At 39.4% G+C, this 12,756-nt stretch overlaps 1 long non-coding RNA gene across 2 annotated transcripts; it reads left to right on the forward strand.

The window, feature by feature from the left end:
* The first annotated feature begins 6,920 nt into the window (after positions 1-6,920).
* Positions 6,921-12,091, forward strand: LOC118242636. Of its 2 annotated transcripts, none has more exons than XR_004776968.1 (3): positions 6,921-7,163; positions 11,735-11,876; positions 12,071-12,091. It is a non-coding gene; the product is annotated as an uncharacterized LOC118242636 (long non-coding RNA). The 2 variants fall into 2 exon arrangements; XR_004776969.1 differs by lacking the exon at positions 6,921-7,163 and adding an exon at positions 11,362-11,583.
* Positions 12,092-12,756: the final 665 nt, after the last annotated feature.

Raw genomic sequence — 12,756 nt, forward strand, 5'->3', positions numbered from 1 at the left:
GTGTGTGTCACCCTTTAAAGTGGCATGTGCTGAAGCTGATTTCAGTATCCTATGTTCATACTGAGCCACACAGCAGAACCAGATCCTGGAGCTGTTGATGATGTAACTCTGTCCAGATCCTACAGGTGAGGTTCCTCCTTCTTTATATCTGGTGTAGTTCTGCACAGGTGGGGTGGCATTGTTGCAAGTCAGAGTCACTTCACTATTTCACAGATGTATAAAAAGACATTATTTGGAGGATCTAATACCCACAAAAGGAGGGAATGTGAAGAAATGAATATAACATATTCTGCCTGAAAGGAGGAACAGGGAGACTACAGTTATGGTAATCATCAACCAGTGATACAAAACCATGTAGTTACAGCTGTGTAGTGTCTATATAAACGTTCATTAACTGACTTGTATTTGAACTTGCATCATCCACATTTCTAAGAGCTGATTTTGGAGATGGAGATGATGTATGGTTGTGCTACCATTACTAATGTTTTCACCTTAAATCAGGCATAAATAATACCATGTAAAGAACGAATTTGATAATAAAATGTCTCAAATTAAAGATATTCTATTGTGACATCATGAAACAAGAGCAAGGTGCAAGTGAGGAGCATAATTGTTTAATTCCCAAATGCAACCAAAGACAGAAAATACATTTTCAAAGTAACTTACTAAGCAGAGCCTTTAACTTGTGACAAGGGACCATAAGTACAAAGCACTGAACTCAGGCACCTGTGGGGTTTAAATAGGCTGGAGATAAATGAGGTCTAGGTCTAGGTGATTATTCAAGTAAACAGGTGATTTGGATTGGGGAAGTGAATGTGTGCAGTGATTGGTGGATGTGGTCTGTAAGGGCTGCCTGTGTACCAGCGAGGGTCTGACATCTATACATGTTGAAGATTTAGTGACTCTTTCGTGTTTCATTGTGTGTTTTACATTTTAACTGTGAAATTCATTTAGTAATAGTTTATATTATATAATCAAACAATGTAACGCTTTCATTAAGCTGTCATATATTTTGGTGCCATGATGTTTAACAACAGCTATTAGCTAAGAAGTTCATGATAAAGAGTTTAATTAAAGGAATTATTTTTTGTCAGTCTTTTAGGTGCTGGTAGTGTGGATCTAATCCCTACATGATGGAGTTTTTGTTGTTTCGTAACCTTATTTGTAAGGATCGGTGCCAGGCCGAGGTCCCCTCTGACCACCAGTGGGAGATCTCCAGTCAGGCACACCACTAATCAGGCTTAACGCCCAACAGCTGGGCTAGGTCTATATAAGCCCAGTGAGCCAGTCACTCAGTTCTGGGTCTTTGCCAAAGTTCTGAGCCAAGTGCCTAGCTGGTAACTTTAAGTATTGAGGTCTGTAAGCCCTTCTGTTGTGAGGGTGTTTGTGTTTTTACATGTTCTGTCCCTTCTCCAGTTTTCCTTCTCAAATCTGTCTCTCTTCCAAAGCTCCCCTTAGCCATTACAACTCCTTGTTCTCTGGTTTTGTTTAGGAAGTTTTAGTTTGGTTTTCCCCAGGGCATTGGGGCTGCCATCCTTCCCATGGTGTGCTTGGTTCTCCATTTTCCAAAGCTCGGTGTGGTGTTTAGTTTTTCTTTCCCTCTAGTCCTCCATTCCTGTGAAGAGCGATATACGCACAGGTTGTTTTATGGCCGCTGCAGTCTAACAGGAGCTCGTTCACCTCGCAACAAAATGGCTGGGGTTCGACTCCCTGCCTTTTGGTTATTTACTTTTCTTGTTTACCTGTTCCACGAGCTAACTGTTCTGCACACGGGCCCATCATGAGAGTATGGTTGCTCACCCAGCAGGCCGTTGGCATGCATCATCACCTGAATTCAAGATCACCTTACATTATTTTGTTCTATTTTCATTGTAGTCCAGATTGCTAGAGTGAGAATCCCTGAGTACACGTCTTGAACAAAATATAAACATCATGATGCTTTTGAGGAAACTGCATTCAAGTATTTTAACTAGATTAAAATTAATGGACTAGGTAAAAATTGAATGAACAAATAAATTATTTATATTTTTATTTAGATGTATTAATTATTTAGATTGTCAAAATAGGAACAAGGTTATTTTCCAACATTCCAAAAAAAATTCAAGGCTGCAACATTTTTTTGCATTAATTATTAATGTAAAACACTGAAAAGCTTTTCTTTTAAAGGAAACAATACTTGTGTACTCTACATGTGATCATGCATCTCTCTTCCCCTCTATATCTCTCACTCTTCTGACTGCATTGGGATACAGCTGCAAGTTTGATTTCTCAGTGATGATTCTCTTAGTGATGTATCCTTAAGGCCTATAAAAGGAAACAGAGGAAAGAATATCAGATCACAAGGACATTTGGAATAACAAAATACACACACACACACACACAAACACACACACACACATCTTCATATTGCTTAACAAACTGAAAGAAAAGCAAAAAAAACCCTGTATATTTTGCCATATCTAAACTTAATAATATATTCCTCTGGATTCTACATAGTCATGGTAATGTAAGAAAGCTGTGTCTCGTAGTATTCATCCAGAATTCAGTAAAAATGACAAGAGCTTTACACATCCCATCTCAAAAAAGATTCTAGAGTGCTATCAAGATTCTATAGTTCAAATGCTAAAGATACAGAACTAAGACTGACACTGTCATTACAAGCCTCTGATTTGTCATGACATGAATTCTATGAACTCTTTAGCAGGGTTAAGACTCCTTATTGACAAATATATCTGGATTTCTGTGATAGCTCACCCCATAATCAGATTCATCTGTATTTCTCTTTTGCCTCTTGCCTCTGAGCTCAAAAATCCCCAAATGTCAGTGTTCATCCAAACAGAAAACAGAGAATAAACATTATTATTCATATAATTGTATTTATGATATTAGTCATATTTTAAAGATTTTCCATATTAATAAAGTGCTTTTGGAAAGGAACTGAAATAAGGTACTATAAAGTTATCGTTTATTCATGTAATTTATATTAACATCTTTCACTTTACCTTCTTAATCTTTTTCTCTTCACAAATAAAACTATTGAGAGAGGAAGTACAATCCCACAGAGGCTGACTCCAACAGTTACAGGCAAAATGTAGAAGTGACCTGCTGAGAGAAACAGACATACACACACTATTGTTCATAAACACAATATAGGGCTTTTGTAATTTGATTAGCAAAGGAATAAGTAAATGAACTGATGAATGAAAAATGAAACATAACTGTCCATCTGTCTCACCCTTTAATGTGACATCTATTGAAGCTGATTTCAGCATCCCATGTTCATTCTGAGCTACACGGTAGTACCAGCCGCTGCTATTAGAGCTGATGGTGATGTTGTAAGTCTGTCCAGATCCTACAGGTGAGGTTCCTCCTTCTTTAAACCAGTTATAGTTCTGCACAGGTGGGTTGGCATCACTGCTGCAGGTCAGAGTCACTGAACTGTCCTCCACTATTTCACCAGAGGGACTGATGGACACCAACTACAGGCTACAGACTACAGACTACAGGCATGATCTGCATCAACTAGTGGTGCAAAGACATGTAGGGTTACAGCTGCGTAGTGTTTATATCCAGGTTCATTAATGGACTTGTATCCTCTACTGTTCTAAGAGCTGATTTTGGAGATGTTGTATAGTTGTCCCACCATTACTAATGTCTTCACCTTAAATCAGACAATAACACCATGAGGATAATGCATTTTATAGTAATGAAATGCCTCATGTACTCAAAGTAAATAATATATATATATATATAATTCTAATAAGACTACTACCTCATTGTATTTTTTACATTTTAACTGAGAAATGAGCTGAAATTGGCAATGAAATGAACTTAGCAATAATCAGATAATCATATAATGAAACCAACATTGTAAACTCACCTCTGACTGTGAGAGTTTGAGCAGGAGAGGGGAGATGTTCATATCCTCTTACAGCACACCTATAACTGCCTGCATCCTCACTGCTGACTGGCCGCAGGTGGAGTGGGTTTGTATTGGAGGATAAACGACGTCCATTTTTGTACCAGATGAATGTTGGACTGTCAGTCAGACTGCAGGTGGTTGTACACGTCAGAACTGCTGCTTCTCTCTCTATTGCTTCAAGAAGAGTGTTCACAAGGAGCTCTAAGACAATGAGAAAATCATCAAACCAAACGAATGGAAGTCCATCACAATTAGACAGCCTTTAAATCATCCAGAAAAACTTCAAGCAATTAAGAAAATAATTCTGCTGTCATGAAACTGTCTTGAATTTGTTAAAAAATAAGAGAGAAACAAATTGCATAGTACAACTAATATATCAGAGTAACCCTTAATCAGTTTCACAACTCTCAATAATCAGCTTAATTAAACTCAAATGCCTTTGCATGAAGTGAGAATGTGCATCATAGTTAAAAATAGGCATTAATGAACTTCAAGACTCAAATTTCTCTGGGTAAAGGGACATCACAGTTAGAAAACTGGGACTTAAAGATTTAACCCACCTGTGACACTGATCTTAACAGGATCTCCCAGCCATTTTTCATTGGCTACATTTGTTTTGATTCTGAAGCGATAGTCATGTTCATCCTCCTTCGTTATATTAATCAGTTTGAGGGAGAAGTGTTGCTGTTTATCTACATAACACTGGACTCTGCCTGAGGCATTAGTGGGTCTGCAATATACAGGCTTGTCCTCATGTCCATTGAAATTCTCTGTGACCCAAAATTCCTCTTTCACATTAAACTTTGCTGGCTTTGTGTAAGTGCCATTGATAAACACTGTGGACCCCTTTAAAGCACATATTTCAGTTTGTTTGTACTTCACACTCCATTCTGTTCCAAAAATCCCTGAAACATATGATGCATGAAAGAGGTCATTAGAGGAGTCTGGGCCCCATAAGAGAGTGGGAGTTCTCTTACAGCTTCACTTCTCTCCTCTCTAACTCCAGCAGCTACTGTAGAACTCTGAGCTGATTCTGATCTAAACCACAAAGTGAGAAGAGCTTGTAGCAGGGTGGGGGAGGAGCTTGGGGAGAAGTGGACACTAGTGACTCTGAACAACTTAACGCTCAGTCACATAATATATGAGGTTGAGTAAAGAGAAAACAAACAAAAATATATCTCCACTTTGTAGTTATAGTGGGGTTGTGAATTTTAATCTTACCACAGTGTGCTCTTAATCTAAGACTGCCCTAAACTTGAGAAAAACCGCAAAGCACTCAGCAAGCTCTGTAGCAGTGGTGAGGGGGATGTGGGGGCTTTGGTAACCAATGTAAATTAACTTCATTAAATGGGAACACTGTGTCAGAAAATCGTTATACTAGATATCAGAATTTTCTGTTATCAGAATTTGTGCGGGTTTCAACAGTTTTGGAAATTTTACAAAGAAAAATACAATTTTGATGAAGACTGCAGTCTTACCCAGAGACATGAACAGAGTGATGAGAGTGAGAGTTAGAAGAGGAGTTCTGAGTGTCATCATTAAACAAACCTGCACAGACACACAACAGCACACAACACAGCTGAGTGCATCACATTTCTGCTTCTGTTTACATTGTTTCAAATATCAGTCAGACTGATCTGATGACACAACTGTATTACTGAGGAGGTTTGGCTCTTGTCATCTCATTTCAATTCAGTTTTATTCCTTGAGGGCTATTTATTCTGGATCGAATCACAAAAGGATTTAGAGGAATCCTTGTCCAGACTGTAAATGAAAAAGGTGAAAGCAGATGAGATAAGAATAAAAACACAAAATAATTCTACCAACTTTAACAAAATAAAAACAACTTCAACTATTTTAACACCTCATCTCAGTATTACATACACATGTATTTACACTGTCATAAATCAAGTACACATTGTATTAATAACAGTTTTGTTATGTCCTAAGCAGTGTAGAAGACTGAAGTGGCCAAACTGTATGTAGTGAGAGCTTGTTGTTCAGGTCTGTTCTAGGAGCTCTATTCTCATCCCACCCAAAAGATGAAGAATGTTGATACCAAGCCAGCCAAACACACACACACACACACACACACACACACACACACACACACACACACACACACACACACACACACACACACACACACACACACACACACACACACTCTTTGTCACCCAGCCAATCAGACACCTCCAGTCCGTCACTCACCTGTTCTTCAACCAATCGTAGCACCCAATCACGTTTCCAATCACCCACTTACTGATCATCACACATATTACATATATTGTTTCACTCTCTTTATTTAAGCCCCTTATGCGCTAACGCTCCCTAGCAAGCCCAAACTGGCATACTCAAATAAATGATTGATAACATCGAATATTCTTAAAGTACAGTACATTGATCAACATAACATTTCTTAGGACTAATACAAGTACCTGCTTACCGATTTGCAGCCGTCTACATGCATCAGATCGCCACAAATCCCACGCTCGGGTAAATTTCCACAATGTGGCCTTTTAAAACATTCTTCCGCTTTAAGATAAGTTCTTTTGTCATAGAAAGTTAAATTACCATCAAAACAACTGTGTGAGATGTTTAGATGGTTAAATGGTATACAGAGTGTTAATAAAGTTCTTTAATTCCGTGCTCACTTCTTTGCGTAAAAACACGCGTTCAGTTCCTTCGTAAGCAAACCCAAACTACGCAGCCTTTGTTTAACTCTAACTGCACGTTACTGACGTAAAAGTATTAATGGATAGAGCATTAGACCCCCCCCCCCTTTTTTTCCATTTTATATTGATTTCTATTGGCCATTGCAGCGCCATTGTCTTGGAGTGACAGCAATTCTCACCAAATGTTTCCAGGGCAAGCGGTGTGATTGGCATTTGTTTTATCAAATAGAGGACGCTCAGGCGAAAACGTAGACCCCTCGCTTGCCTTATTTAGTCATCCGTTTAATGTTTAAAGGTCCGCGCACTTTCTACTGTCAGTGCTTCAGTGTTGTTAGCAGATAGCATAGCGCATGGGTTTGAGGCTGTTTGGCGAAACTCGTACAACCGTAAGAATGATTTGATCGCCAATAGTTTTGGACATCATGGAAAGGAAGATGCTTATTTTAGCTGAAGTTTATGTGGAGTTGCTTGCGTGCTGCTAGCATGAAGTAGCTTCGATGTTTTCATAGCAAATCACTGGATGTTACCATTCACTGCTTGAAAAAATCGTAATCCTGCTACAAATTGTGAGTATAAATGAGAAAGTATACTATTCCTTTACAGTATTACAGCATTTACAGTATTAGCAATGATGCCAACAATGATGCTATGTAGCTCATATTGTTGTGGAACTTACTAAAGTAACTTACTGTGATGTTTTAGCAAAAAAAGAAACATGCAGACTTGATGTATAGTGATTGATGACTTTGAGTGCATTTAGAGAGGTTTTGGGACACTAAGGAGAAGTCTAGGACACCTACTGTAAAACATTATGTAGCTGTTTAGTCATTTCATGTATGTGCTCAAAACTTCAGTTTATTACGCAAGACCCTGGTGAATCAGGAAATGTAGAGTGAGTGAAACTGAATCTCCAGCATCAATAGACACATTATACACCAAAAAAATCAATGGCGTTTTATGTTTTTTTAACATGTTCTTCTGTATTAGATGAGCTCAAATGTAACTAAATGATGGACAAATAAGCATAGATGTGAATGGATGTCTTTTCCCAATTGTCTACTTCACTTTGAATCCTGAATGATCATTGTGCTATGTGTACAATTTAAGATGCATAGTGTTAAAATGAACAAGTACAAATCGTTCAAAAATGAGCTTTAAAATGCGTGTGCCCACAGGCATCTCCAATGTTTCACACTGACTATTCTCTATTCTAATTAAAAATCTAGCAAGTCACAAGGACTACTTAATCCTTTTTCCCTTTTGAAATCTTTTTGCTTTATGTAACATGTTCCCCTCAGTTAACTCCTGTTTTGTCTATTAGTTACCTTTCACTCATGCCTCACTATTTTGCTCAAAAGTTCACAAAGGGTTTGGAAAATAATGTTGGATCATACAAGCACTGTGTTGAATTCCAGTAGAACTCTTCATTTCTAATATAAATTCTAAATCTCAAAACTTAAAGGTGATGAAACACATTGATAGTAAATGGCAAACCACACTCAGTGTAATATAATTATTACAGATTATTTTCCATGAAATGTTGCAGCACTGTAATGGAATAGTTGACTTGACCCAGGCCTCTTAGCACCAGTGGTCATATCACTGTAGGGCAATCTAACTAGACAAGGAACTTGAAAGTGAAGGGGGAGTAGACTCTGTAGTCTACCAAACCACTCACCAAAATCTTCTTCATCATCACCCAAGAGCTAACAACCAAAGACTGTACACCAGACAGAAGGCTCAACACCACTGTTCAGAATGTGACACGAAATATCAAAGACTACATCCAAACACAGGACCCCAAGGATGGGCTGATGAGGGCATGTCCCAGTCAGAAGGGGGACATAGTTACCGTGAAAATAGTGGAGGTGTCATGGCAGGATTACCTACATGGAATTCAACACTGACAGGTAGCAGAAGTGGCTGACAAGACAATCTGACCAATGTCTGGAAAAGGTAGGACTGAAAGACAGTACTGTGTCACTGATCATGGTAGTAAAAATACAAGAACTAAGCATTATGTTAATTGTAACAGGGGTGCCTTACACCACACAAGATGCAGACTGTACAAAGGAGTCTCTGAGAGTAACACTAACACAAGATGCCTGCACTGAAAGCAAATATTAAGAGACCTGACCAAGTGGCAGAGACCATGTATAGAAACATATGCAAGAAATATAATCTGAACAACTTCAAATCTGTGTGTGTTATCAAAAAGGTTGTCCCAGTGGTGACTGGGGCACTTGTGGCAGAGACACAAATGCTGGGAGGTGTGGCTCCAACTGGAATAAAACCATCAATCTCATTTCAGAAGCGCTCAAGGCTAGAATCAGTGAAAATATTCTATCAGAGGCCTCTCTCTCTCTCTCTCTCTCTCTCTCTCTTTCGCTTTCTCTATCTATCTATCTATCTATCTATCTATCTATCTATCTATCTATCTATCTATCTATCTATCTATCTATCTATCTATCTCTGTGTGTGTGTGTGTGTGTGTGTGTGTGTGTGTGTGTGTGTGTGTGTGTGTGTGTGTGTGTAAATATATAGTAGCTGGAGTAAGAGTGACTGGTGTTTCAAAGCATAGTCTGTGGCTAACACAGGGTGTTCATCATTGGTTGAGTGTTCTGTACAGAGGGAGCAGTGATGTTCCACACCAATTTCTTGTTAGTCCTTTGTAAGTCTTTCTTTGTCATCACATTATTTTCTTGTTCCTGGTTTCTTTATCTTTATCTAACAGAGAAAAATAAACTCAGAAGAAACAGCTTTGAGGTTTTAAACTTGGGAACTGTCTGTGGTGTATTTAATGATGTTATTTTTAGTGTATTAATTTTAGTGCATTCTGTTTTACTGCACTGTTCTCTCCTTTTTCCACAAATGCGCGCACACACACACACACACACACACACACACACACACACACACATGACATGTCATGAAACAGTACAGTGTTATTCCTGTAGTTCAAGCCACTGAGAGCCTCAATCTTCACATGCAGCAAGTGCCATGGCTGCACATTCATGGAGAAAACCTTTCTGTTTATTGATCACTGCACTGTCTGTGTGTGTCTGTGTGTGTGTGTGTGTGTGTGTGTGTGTGTGCGCGTGCGTGAGTGCCATCATGAGGACTATGTCAGATTGCTGAAATCAGGAGAAATTAAACATGAGAATTTGGCTCCTAAAAAAATCTTCAATACGCCACAAATGTTCGCTGTTACTGTCCACACCAACACACCTCACGGACAATCGCAGAAAGTCTCGGAAAAGAAGAGTGTGGAAAGAGTTTTAGTAGACGGGATGATCTCCAGCGACACCATCGCATTCGTACAGAGAGAAGCCGTATCAGTGCTCAGAGTGTGGGAAGAGTATTGGTATAAGGTTGGCTGGACATGTCACTTGATCCAAAAACGACGTTGATAAGAGGTCTTCCCAATTAGCAAACGAACTCTGTATTACGTTTCCCAGAAGCAAACCGTACACATCGTGCCGACGTCGGCTAGACGTGCTATGAGAGCACTTTTGACGATTTGGATTCGCCTTGCACAATTTCTGAACACTGAGGAAAACAATAACACTTAGATGGGTTTATATAATATATTTGACGGAATTAACACTAAAAGCAAAATTAAATGTTACACAATACAATAGCCATAATACAACAGCAGAGACGACAATGGACCACTTGGAGATTTTAATTCGCATTTCATATTTTTCTTGGAGAAGGCGCTGCACTAGACGGGAGACTCATCCCGTGCATCGCTTCTCCAAGGTCCTTATATGAAGTATACTTGTTTTTTGTCCATTTTGTGAGTGTTTTCATGTGACCATGGAGAATAAAGAGCTCTTTAGCTCGACCTTGCCTCCCGCTTCCTCTGTGACGTCGCTACCCTCACAGAAATACGCTTTTAAATAAAATAAAACTGAAACGTTTTCTGATGAGAAAGAGAAAGTATAGCATGAAAGTATAGATGAAGAACTATATCCAAATATCCAGTTTTTCGGGAGCTTGGAAGAACAAATCATAATCACGATTCAAACGTCCTGTGACAATATACATCAGCGGTTATGCAGCGTTTGTTTGTCACGAATGGCCACCCTCCTCACGTCCCTGATGTCACCGTTTCCCGGTCTTCCTGCGCTGCCTGGATCCATGCCTTAGTTTCGTTTTCTCCGCCCCCGTCTGTTCCCCTATTCCACTCCTTGTTTTAGTTTCCGCTGTTCCCATGTTCACCTCTATCTGTTTAGTGTCTGATTGTCTTGGATATTTAAGCCCTGTGGGTTTGTCTTCTACGCGTTGGTAATTGTGGTAAGGGACGTCTTTCTGTTAGGTTTGCCTTCTACGTGTTGGTAATTGTGGTAAGGGACGTCTTTCTGTCAGGTTTGCCTTCTACGTGTTGGTAATTGTGGTAAGGGACGTCTTTCTGTCAGGTTTGCCTTCTACGTGTTGGTAATTGTGGTAAGGGACGTCTTTCTGTTAGGTTTGCCTTCTAAGTGTTGGTAATTGTGGTAAGGGACGTCTTTCTGTCAGGTTTGCCTTATTCTTGTTTTACTGTCGTCGTCATTGCTTTTTTTTTCCCTTCTTTTTTTTGTGTACTTCAGCTGTGTTAGATTACCCTTAGCACCCCTTTTTCTCTGTTTGTTTTACCTTTCGTGTTTCCTCATGAAATAAACAGCCTCCTGCATTTTGCATTCTACCTTTTGCCTTGTTCCTGTTGGAAGCGTAACATGAGTTCAGTTATTGGAGCCGGTCCGAACATCCTTGGGACTCCACGCAATTCAACATTCTTGTTAGAGGTAACATGCGTCTCGACTTGGTGGCCAACCAGAGTAGTCGGCTGCAGTCCAGAGCGGAGCAGAGAGCCGCCAAACCGTATTTTACTTGCAGTACCCAACGTCAGCAGGTAGCCGTAGAGCTGTAGATTTAATAGCGAAGACAGTTTGTGTAATTGATGAGAACGAGGTAGGGGTGTAGGACGGCCCCTATCTAAAATAGGTGAGTTCTCTCTGGCGTATGACCGGCCAACCGTGACAATCACATTGATCTTGTTCATAAATTTATTAATCACCACGCTCACACTGAATTACGTTTTTACTATAATGAAACTTGGTGAATAATAAAATGCTGCGTTTTTATCGCCTTCCAGAAATATAAAGCAGAGTCCATGAGGTCGCACTCGCTGTACCTGCCACTAAAGTTGGACTACAGAGAACAATCTGATCTCTTCTTTTCCACATGTGATGGCGCATTGGTTTCCTTTCCCATTGGAGCCAAGTTAACTATACCGAGTAAGCTAAACTACTCTCAACCCGCACACTTTCGTTCATTTGTCCCAAAGAAAGTGAATAAACACCGCTGTCACCAACTGAGCTTCACCAGGGTTCGCCTAATAAACTTGATATTTAATGAAAAAAGAAATGGACACAGTAGAAAGAAGTGAATACAACGAACTCAGCTTTTACTTCTCCAAATCTTTTTACAGCGCTTCTCCACCCCACAGGGGTATTACTGAACATGAATCGTCAGTAACACAGTCTGTATAAAACTCGAAGCATCTCTGAAGCTACAAAAACAAAGACATGAGATCGGTAAGCAGGGAGATCGTGACCCCAGCGGGAATTCTGGCATTCTTAAACATTTTTTTCCAGTACTTGTTATACATGCACATATAATTTATACCGTTTGTCTTAACTAAAATTAAGAGCTGCCTTATGTTGCTTTAAAAATTCACCTGTGCAAGTGCTGATTGTTTGCTTTCGTTTATAACTGATGTACTTCTACCTTGTCTTCAATCTAATATACCAGTGAAGAAGCTACATTAATTATAATTTACGTGAAAGAAACTATTCATGCATTGTTACCAATGTCCAGAATACTTTATAATTTGCTGTATAAATTGTATCTGTTTCTTTTAGATGAACCATGTGAATCTTACAAACCAGGAAAGAGTCTGTTGATCCTGATCGTGTGCCTGTAATTACAAATCTCTTCCTCTAGATGGCAGTGTATTAAATTGTATGTGTGATGCAGAAAAGCTTAGCGCAGGAGTGAGGCTGCTGTCCAAGGTACTGATACTAACATGGTCTGTCTTGCCTCAAAATTGTGTCTTCCTGATGACATGTACACAGCTTTGGATTCTTATTCCAGCTCTCCTGAGTACAACACGCT

The sequence above is a fragment of the Electrophorus electricus genome, chromosome 16, assembly GCF_013358815.1.
Source record: "Electrophorus electricus isolate fEleEle1 chromosome 16, fEleEle1.pri, whole genome shotgun sequence".
Taxonomy (NCBI): Eukaryota; Metazoa; Chordata; class Actinopteri; order Gymnotiformes; family Gymnotidae; genus Electrophorus; species Electrophorus electricus.